Genomic DNA, 9455 nt, shown 5'->3' with positions numbered 1-9455 from the left:
TTGGGAGAGGATCCTACAGCCTCAGTCAATATCTTGACTGCAGCCTCATGAGATATATACACTAAGACAGACTGCTCTTGGATTCCTGATCCACAAAAATTGTGAGATAATAAATCCTATTGTTTCAATCCATGATGCCTAGGCTAATTTGAAACACAGCAATAAATAACTAATACATTGACTAATAAAGAAATACACTAAAAATTGAAAATGAAGGATGGAGAAAAATCAAAGCTGACTCCTAGGCTTTGAGTTTTGAATAATTTGGCAATATCACTGATTATAAGTTATTCAATTCCATTGACGTTTTTAGGCAAGGCTCATGTCTACATAAAAAACATTTGAGAGTCCTGTAGATGTTTAACAACTGAACAAAGTGTTCAGAACCAAAAACCATATTCCAGTAGAAATAGGGGAGAACTCTCATCTCCTCTCTTCTAGACATTGTAGTTTTATTACAATTTTCTTAGCATTATCACAATGCTAGTACAAACCAACTGTAGGCTTAGGTTCCCTGAGTATCTTAAAATGAAAATACATCCACAGGCCATTTCCTGGTATTTTCTCCCACTCATTTCAACATTCATGAGAGATGTGCAGTTGTGTTAGTTTTGCTTCTCTGATTATTACTATAGTTAAAACCACAAAAGGAAAAAGGAAATATAGTAGGGAGAAGTAGCATAATTGAATAATGAGTATTCTATAATGAGCTGTTTCATTTAGTGTATCAAATGTGGACCAAAGCATTGTCCCACCATTTAATGAGTTCTAACAAATTACTTTGCATTCTACCTTTAAAATCTTTAAACCAACCTTCATTTACAATAAATTTTTAAATTCTGTATATTACCACATGTCTACTGAGTATTCTAAGTCTTAAAGATTTGGCTGAAACAGCGGCTAAATTCATTAGGTTTCATCCCAAATGCCCACAAATATGGAATATCACTATCTCAGCCACAAATTTCACACTAATGGTATATAGAAACCATCACTAAAGCACAACTTGTCTTAAAACAAAAATAAAAGATTATAAAGTTATGATTGTTTTATTAAGCTTTATTTTAAAACAGTTTTAGGTTTACAGAAAAGTTGAAAAAATGGTACACAGGAGTATCCCTCATCCAATTTCCCCTACTCTTAACATCTTACAATACTATATACATCCGTCACAACAAAGAAGTCAACATTGGCACGTTACTATTAACTAAATTTCACACTTTATTCAGACTTCACTAGTTTTCCATTAATGTCCTTTTTCTGCTTGAGGTTTCCAGCTAGGATACACATTACATTTAGGCATTATTGGTCATCTCCTCTGGTGTGACGTTTCAAAGACTTCTTGTTTTTTAAGACCATGACAATTTTGAGTATTGGTTAGGTAACTCGTAGACTGTCCATCAATCTGATTTTGTCTGATATTTTTTCTCATGGTTTGACTAGGGTTAGGGTTTTGTTACCACAAAGGCGGTAAAAAATGTTTTCATCACATCTTATCAAGGTATACATTACCGTTATGACTTCTCACTCTGTTACTATTGATCATCTGGTCTAGGTAGGGTTTGCTATATTTCTCCACCATACAATTATACTTTCCCCTTCTTTTTTTTTTTTTAAGATTTTTTTATTTATTTATTTGAGAGAGAGACAGTGAAAGAGAGCATGAGAGGAGAGAAGGAGACTACCCGCAGAGCTGGGAGCCCGATGCGGGACTGGATCCCTGGATTCTGGGATCATGACCTGAGCTGAAGGCAGTTGCTTAACCAACTGAGCCACCCAGGTGCCCCTATACTTTCCCCTTCTTGTCTTACCCTACCCTTTGAAAGCAAGACTCTAAGTACAGCCCATACTCAATTTGGTGTTGGAGGAGAGAAGGGGGATCAAACTCCACCTCCTGGTGAAAAATAGCTTTTCAAAATAAATATAAAACTTTCTCAATTCCTTAAAACATATACTGATGGCCTCAAAGCATTCCATAATGCAATTTCATGCTTATTTAATATGAGTCACTCTGACAGGCACTTTAAGTAAGAGTCAGACACAGTCCGTCACAGGGAGTATATAAAATAATAAAGATACCACAAGAAAAATCCAAGTACTATAATGTGTCAAAAAAGGAAATCAAATTCAGTTTGAGTAATGAAAAGTTTCAAAGAACAAGGGATATTCAAGCAAAGCACTCAAAACTGAACAGTACTTTTACACCTGAAAATATATTAAAATTGAACACCCATTTATGATTAAAAACTGAACAAGGTGGAAAGTATGTATAGAGGGAACATATGCCAACATAGTAAAGGCCATATATGACAAGCCCACAGCTAATATCACGTTCAATGATGAAAAGGTAAAAGCTCTTCCTCTAAGATCAGGAACAAGAAAGGATGCTCACTCTCACCACTTTTATTCAACATAGTATTGAAACTCCTCACCAAAAGCAATTAGGTAAGAAAAATTTAAAAAGACATCCAAATAGGAAAGGAAAAAATAAAAGTGTCATTTATTGCAGATGACCTGATATTATGTATAGAAATCCCAAAGACTCCACCCAAAAAAAAAAAAAAAAACCTGTTAGAAGAAATGAATTCAGAAAAGTTGAAGGATACAAGATCACTATATAAAAATCAAGTGTACTTCTATACATTAATAATGAACTATCACCAAGAGAAAATAAGAAAACAATTCCATTTACAGCTGCATCAAAAAAAAAAAAAAAAAACCCACAAAATACTTAGAAATAAATTTAGTGAAGAAGGTAAAAAACCTTGGTTTACTGAAAACTATAAAACACTGATGAATGAAACTGAAAATGACATAAGTAAATGTAAAGATATTCTGCATTCATTGATTGAAAGAATATTGTTTAAATGTCCATACTATGCAAAGCAATCTACAGACTGTTGTCAGTCTATAGATTTGACAGATCTCTGTCAAAATTCCAAAGGCATTTTTCACAGGATTAAAACAAACAATGTGGGGCGCCTGGGTGGCTCAGTGGATTGAGCCTCTCTGCCTTCGGCTCAGGTCATGATCTCAGGGTCCTGGGATCGAGCCCCACATCGGGCTCTCTGCTCGGCAGGGAGCCTGCTTCCCCCTCTCTCTCTGCCTGCCTCTCTGCCTACTTGTGATCTCTCTCTCTCTGTCAAATAAATAAATAAAATCTTTAAAACAAACAATGCTAAAATTTGCATGGAACTACAAAAGACCCCAAATAGCCAAAGCAATCTTGAGAAAGAACAACAAAGCTGGAGACCTCCTGCACCATGGTTGCTAACTATATTACAAAGCTATAGTAATTAAAACAGTAAGAAACTGGCATAAAAACAGACACACGGGGGCATCTGGGTGGCTCAGTTGGTTAAGCATCCAACTCTTGATTTTGGCACAGGTATTTCATGATCTCAGGGTTGTGAGATCTAGCCTGGCATTGGGCTCCATGCTCAGCAGGGAGTCTGCTTGAGATTCTCCCTCTCCCTCTGCTCCTCCCCTCTCTAACATAAATTTTAAAATCTTTAAAAAAAATAAACAAAACAGATACATTGATCAATGGAACAGAATAGAGAGCCGAGAAATAAACCCATGCATATATGGTCAGTTAACTTACAACAAAGGAGCCAAGAATATACAATGGGAAAGGACAGTCTCTTCAATAACTAGTGCTACAAAAACTTGACAGTCATATGCAAAAGAATGAAACTGGACTACTGTCTTACACCACACACAAATGAACTCAAAATGGATTAAAGAATGTAAGCCTGAAACCATAAAATTCCTAGAGAAAAACATAGGTGGTAGGCTCCTTGACAGTGATCTTGGTGATGATTCCTTGGATCCGACTCTAAAAATAAGCCAGTGGGACTACATCAAACTAAAAAGCTTCTTCATAGCAAAGGAAATTTTCAACAAAATGAAAAGCCAACCTACTAAATGGGAGAAACTATTTGTAAATCATATATCTAATAAGGGGTTAATATCCAAAATACATAAACAACTCATATAACTCAATAGCAAAACATTGAACAACCCAGTTTATAAAATGGGCAGGGGATGTGAACAGACTTTTTTTTTTTTTAGATTTTTCATTTATTTACTTGAGAAATAGAGTGTGTGCACGCGAGAGCACAAGCACGAGGAGCAGCAGAGGGAGAGGGAAAAGCAGACTCTCTCCTGAGGAGAGACTCTGAAACCATGACCTGAGCCAAAGACAGATGCTTAACCAACTGAGCCACCCAGGCACCCCTAGACATTTTTCCAATGAAGACATAAAGACTGCCAACAGACACATGAAAAGATCCTCAACATCACTAATAATCAGGGAAATGCAAATCAAAATCACAATGAGACATCATCTCACCCCAGTCAGAATGGCTAGTATCAAAGAAAAACAAAAAACAAGAAACAAAACAAGAAATAGCAAGTGTTAGCAAGGATGTGGAGAAAACCCTTGTGCGCTGTTAATAAGAATGTAAATTCATCCAGCCACTTGGAAAACAGTATGGAGGTTCCTCAAAAAATTAAAAATAGAATTACATATGCTCCATCAATTTTACTGCTGGGTATTTATCTGAAGGAAAAAAAAACCCACTAACTCAAAAAGATATATGCATCCCCATGTTGAATTCCTAACCGCCAATACCTCAGAATATGACAGTATTTGGAGACAAAATCTTTAAAATGGCAGTTAAGGTTAAATGAAGTCATTAGCATAGGCCCTAATCCAAAATGACTGTGTCCTTTTAATGAGATTGGAATTCAGAAGCTAGAGTGCAAAGGATCTGAAGATACCAAGAGAAGAGAGCCATCTACAGGCCACAAAAAGTCTAAAAACAAATCTGTGGACACCTTGATCTTGGAGTTTTAGTCTCCCGAATTATGAAAAAATAAATTTCTGTTGTTTAACCCACCCAATCTGTGGCATTTTGTTAGGACAGCCTTTGCAAATACAGATGATTAGAGATTCTTTTTTTTTTATATATTTTATTTATTTATTTGACAGAGAGAGACACAGCGAGAGAGGGAACACAAGCACAGGGAGTGGGAGAGTGGGAAGCAGGCTCCCCGCTGAGCAGGGAGCCTGATGTGGGGCTTGATCTCAGGACCCCGGGATCATGACCTGAGCTGAAGGCAGAGGCTTTAACCCACTGAGCCACCCAAGCGCCCCAATGATTAGAGTTTCTAAATGAAATCTACTTTGGCCAAACTATCCACAGTGATTTAGTATTTAAACTTTGTTATTGAATAGTACCTTCCCTTCATTAGTGAGATGCAGTAAGATAGAGTAAGAAGAAGGGTGATGGGGTGCCTGGGTGGCTCAGTGGGTTAAAGCCTCTGCCTTCCCCTCAGTTCCTGATCTGAGAGTCGTGGCATCAAGCCCTGCATCCAGCTCCCGGTTGAGCAGGGAGCCTGCCTCCCCCGCTTCTCTCTGCCTATGTGATCTCTGTCAAATAAATAAAATCTAAAAAAAAAAATAAAAGAAAAGAAAGAAAGGAAAAGGGTGAGAGAAGAGCCTCAGAAACTTTAGTTCTTTCACGTTAGAATTTATTTCCTATAAACTTGTCATTCCAACGCTAACCATAATAGCAATTTTTGCTCCAATGAAATTATTTCCCCCCAGAACAGTATGTAGGGAGTTCATGAAGATTCTGTAGAGGTCTACTATGGTACTTTATTCACCAGGCCTCTTGATACCATCTTTCCTGGCGGCAACAAACCTTCCCAGAGGGTCCACTACTACCCCAAAACGTCACCTGGAACCTCCCTTTCGCTTCATAGAAGAGGACAAGGGAAAACAGGAAATAAATTTAATAGCAGTTAATAAGCACATGTCTTGGACTAAGAGTATTCCTAAATATTTTTAATTCAACTTTACAAAAGGTGACTCTATTTTTCTTTAATTGCACCCTCAATGAATGTACAGCAGGGAGGTAAGACTCAGACGCCCGCTTTCCAGAGTCAATCGCGCCCCGCTGCGGCCAGATACCACCACCACATCATGGGTCAGTCTGCAACGCGGGAAATCAGAAAGACACGTAAATCTCCCGCACGCTCTCCTGCCCCATGTCCTTTGCTTTTTCTAAGCTCGTGTTTACAGACTCTTTCGGCGAGGCTTTCCGTAACGAGTGTAAATACTCCTAAGAGATTAGACAGAAAAAAGAAATAGGGAAAAAAAAGAAAAAATGACTGCAGATCACTGACACCTGCGCTTCAGGAACAGCAATTCCAGCGGAAGACCAAAGTCCGGGATAGTTCATTAATAGACAAAAAAAATCAGCTAGTTCCATATATATTAACCTACCTAAAAATTTAGAAGCTGAAAACTATATAACTTCGTGTTTTGGTAACTACGGCAACTTCAAACGTAACTACTCTAAAGTAAACAGTAAACAAACTTTTCACCTTCCCAGTCGGCCGGATATCAGAAAATCAGGATTTACTAGTCTCGCGAGAACTTCTGACTCCTGTATGCGCGTGCGTCAGAATCGAAGAGCTGGTGAGCCTCCCAGTCCCCAGATGGGCGGGGGAGGTGGAGCAAACTCTGAGAGGAGGGAGGGGCCAGCAGGAAGGGGTGGAATCTTGGAGGGGGCCGTGAAGGGAGGAGCGGGGGGAAAAACGCGTGCGCCCCGCCCCTCTCGGCGCTTCACCGGAACAGCGTCACCAGCTCTATAAGAGAGCGTGCGCCGAGAAAGGGATCCTTTTACATCCGGGAAGCGTCGGGGTTAGGTTATGTTATTAAGGTAGGCTGTCGTGTTTTGTGGACCACGGTGGTAATTGGGGCAGAACTTTTTGGCTTAGTTAAAATGCAGGAGTTTCAAGAGCTTTATAGTGGTAGGTTAAGTTCAGCTGTGAAAACCTCTAGGTTTGAAAATCTGAGGAAACTTAGGTGTTCGTGAGGTCACGAGGCGGCCACGTGCAGCCCTGGCTACCGAGTCTGAAAGGCCGAGCGCGCTCGGGTCTTGGGTGCTCGGGCAGAGGTACGAAGCACGTGGCGCCTTCGGCAAAGGTCGTGAATTCCGCTGTCGGTGTCAAGTGGCCATCTTGAAACTGCCTCGCCGCTGTTAAGTTTTAAGACCGCATCCCGGTACTCCCCCATTTAGATCTAGGTGAGTAGTGTCTCGCTCTGCATGCGCAACCGTTATCGGATTGTGAATCTCCATGTATCTTTGGGACCTGTCGGCTGTGGCAGTCTCCCTTCCTAGCCATGGAAGAGCATATTCTTGTTTATTGGCAAAGCTGTCACCATTTAATTGGTATCAGATTCTGACTTGCACAAGTAACATTCTTCACTTACGAAAACTTGGAGGGTGCTGGGTTATCGGGCACACATCTAACCATTGGTTCAAATGTTTCCAGGAAGCAGAAGTAATTGTTCCGATGGATAATAGAAAACATGACCTGGTAGGTTCCTTTTTATTAATATTTCGTAGTTAGTCTGAAACCCTTAGTGCTAAGGAATTGGAAGGCCAGAATTGGCCCGTTTTTGCTGTTCCTTTGTAATTTGAAAGGGGTTGATAGCCAACTAAATAGAAAGTAACAGATAGTTGCTAAGACTTCAGCACCGTGATGTGAGTACAGATCAGTGATATAACGTTGGTTATCTTCTCTTGCAGATAATCGAGAACTTCAGTGTGGTATGAGTGAAGTCCTGTTTGTTTAGAAGCCTGTGACGCACTGCCAAAAGGTGATTTTAAATCTCAACAGGTTGGGTATTGAATGGCGAATAATATTCTGGAAACTGTCAGGGTGGTGTGTTCAATATAGGTCTGAATTTTTTGCCTATAGCCTTTAAGTAGAGAATATGTGAGCACTCCTTGCTTGCTGTAATTAAGTAAAATGCTTGATTTGTCTGGAGAATCCGTGTTCTCTGACTAAATGATAAGGAGGTGGAAAGGTATTTGTTACTGCAAATAATAAGTAAGACTACCTCTTAGGGTAAGAACTGGTGTTGCTATAGTATGAATGAGTATCGTTGTGAGGTATTACCGTATTTGGAGGGAAACAGCATTAAAGGCAGATACCCTTAAGGGACAGCACAGTCATTTTGTACCACACAAAAGATTAAGACTACTATATAAGGTGAACAACTATGCACTTTATTCACACAAATGTACACGGAACACTTGTGTCTTTTAAAAGTCACACTTAATGCTTAACAAAAAAAAATTAGCTATAATAAAGACATACATTATGAACCAAGTATTCAAGTTTGAGCAAACTGTAGGCTGCCTGTTCACTCTCTTGTCTTTAAAGTGTCCGACCTCTGGTCTTAATAAAATTTCAATATAAATGTTGCTTGCATCTGCACTATAGTTTAATTAGAAAGGTGGCCTGTGCGACATTTCGGTAGAGATAAATTTTCTCTCCCGTATTGCACATTTTCTCAAGCCCTTGTGCAGGTGTGCATTGTGTAGCTCTATCATCTCTGTAAATGTAAATGCTTTTTAAAAATTTCCTTTATCAAAAATCTTGAGCTTTCAGAAAAGTTTTAATGTTCTGCCTAATATAGCATTGCAGTTCTGTAAACTATTAAAGCACCTTTATGTTAGCACCAGTTTTTTACAAAAACGACACAAGTGGATGCAGTGGAGAAAGTAGTGACGTCCCCTTCATGTGGATTTAGCCTTTGAAGAGGATTGCTTAACTGATCTTGATCCTAAAGTTCACACCGACCTTTTTACCTGTCTTTATGCATCTATTTCTTGGATATACAAAAACTGTTTAAACCACCTAAGGGCTCTTGATGTTAGCAACATAATATGGTGGTGATTGCTTAGGTAGCCTGAGGGGCATGCCTTCTGTTTGAGCAGAGATTTTGCGGGTGCATGGTAAGCAGCTGTCCCTTATTGGTTTGGGAAATGGCCAAAGGGGAAAATGGCCTGCAGACAGCAGTGGAGGAAGGAAAGAACATTGTTAGTACTGGGTCAGTACTGGATCCCACTGGCTTACCTTGGCCTCTGGGTTTGTTTCTTACCAGCCTTTTGTAAATTATCAGTGAGGTGCATAGCCACTTAATGCAGGGCCTGGCACATAGGTGGTATATGAATTAAATCAGTGGACACAAGTTACAGAGTTTTTTTCCCACTACATAAGCAGAGAAAGCTTTTTTAATAGTTATTTTTACTAGCTGGGACAGGATAGTAGAAATCTACATGTTTCGGTCATTACCAGAAAGTTGGCAATAGATGGCACTCTCAGTCATGGTACAGCAAATTGGCACAATGCCAAGGAAAAAGCTGTAAATTTTAGGGTAGCTGAAAGTAACTGCTAGAGGATGTTAACATGTAAGATGGATAAATTAAGTTGTACATCCCAACAATTTGAAGGCATTCTTTAGTCTCAGGTATTCCAAATTTTGCTAGGTAACTAGAATATGTTGCATGGTACAAAGGCTTCATTCAGGAATGATTGTGACTGATCCTATTCCAGTTTAGGTTTATAATGGATTCCTTCACCTTTTT

General features: G+C 39.3%; 1 long non-coding RNA gene across 1 annotated transcript; it reads left to right on the top strand.

Moving 5' to 3' along the window:
• The first annotated feature begins 6713 nt into the window (after positions 1–6713).
• Positions 6714–7674, top strand: LOC111157386. The gene is made up of 3 exons (XR_002641300.1): positions 6714–7100; positions 7351–7395; positions 7608–7674. It is a non-coding gene; the product is annotated as an uncharacterized LOC111157386 (long non-coding RNA).
• The last annotated feature ends 1781 nt before the right edge of the window (positions 7675–9455 follow it).

The sequence above is a fragment of the Enhydra lutris genome, unplaced genomic scaffold, assembly GCF_002288905.1.
Source record: "Enhydra lutris kenyoni isolate GAN:26980312 unplaced genomic scaffold, ASM228890v2 scaffoldscaffold3, whole genome shotgun sequence".
NCBI lineage: Eukaryota > Metazoa > Chordata > Mammalia > Carnivora > Mustelidae > Enhydra > Enhydra lutris.
This window is presented reverse-complemented; position numbering and strand designations above follow the sequence as displayed.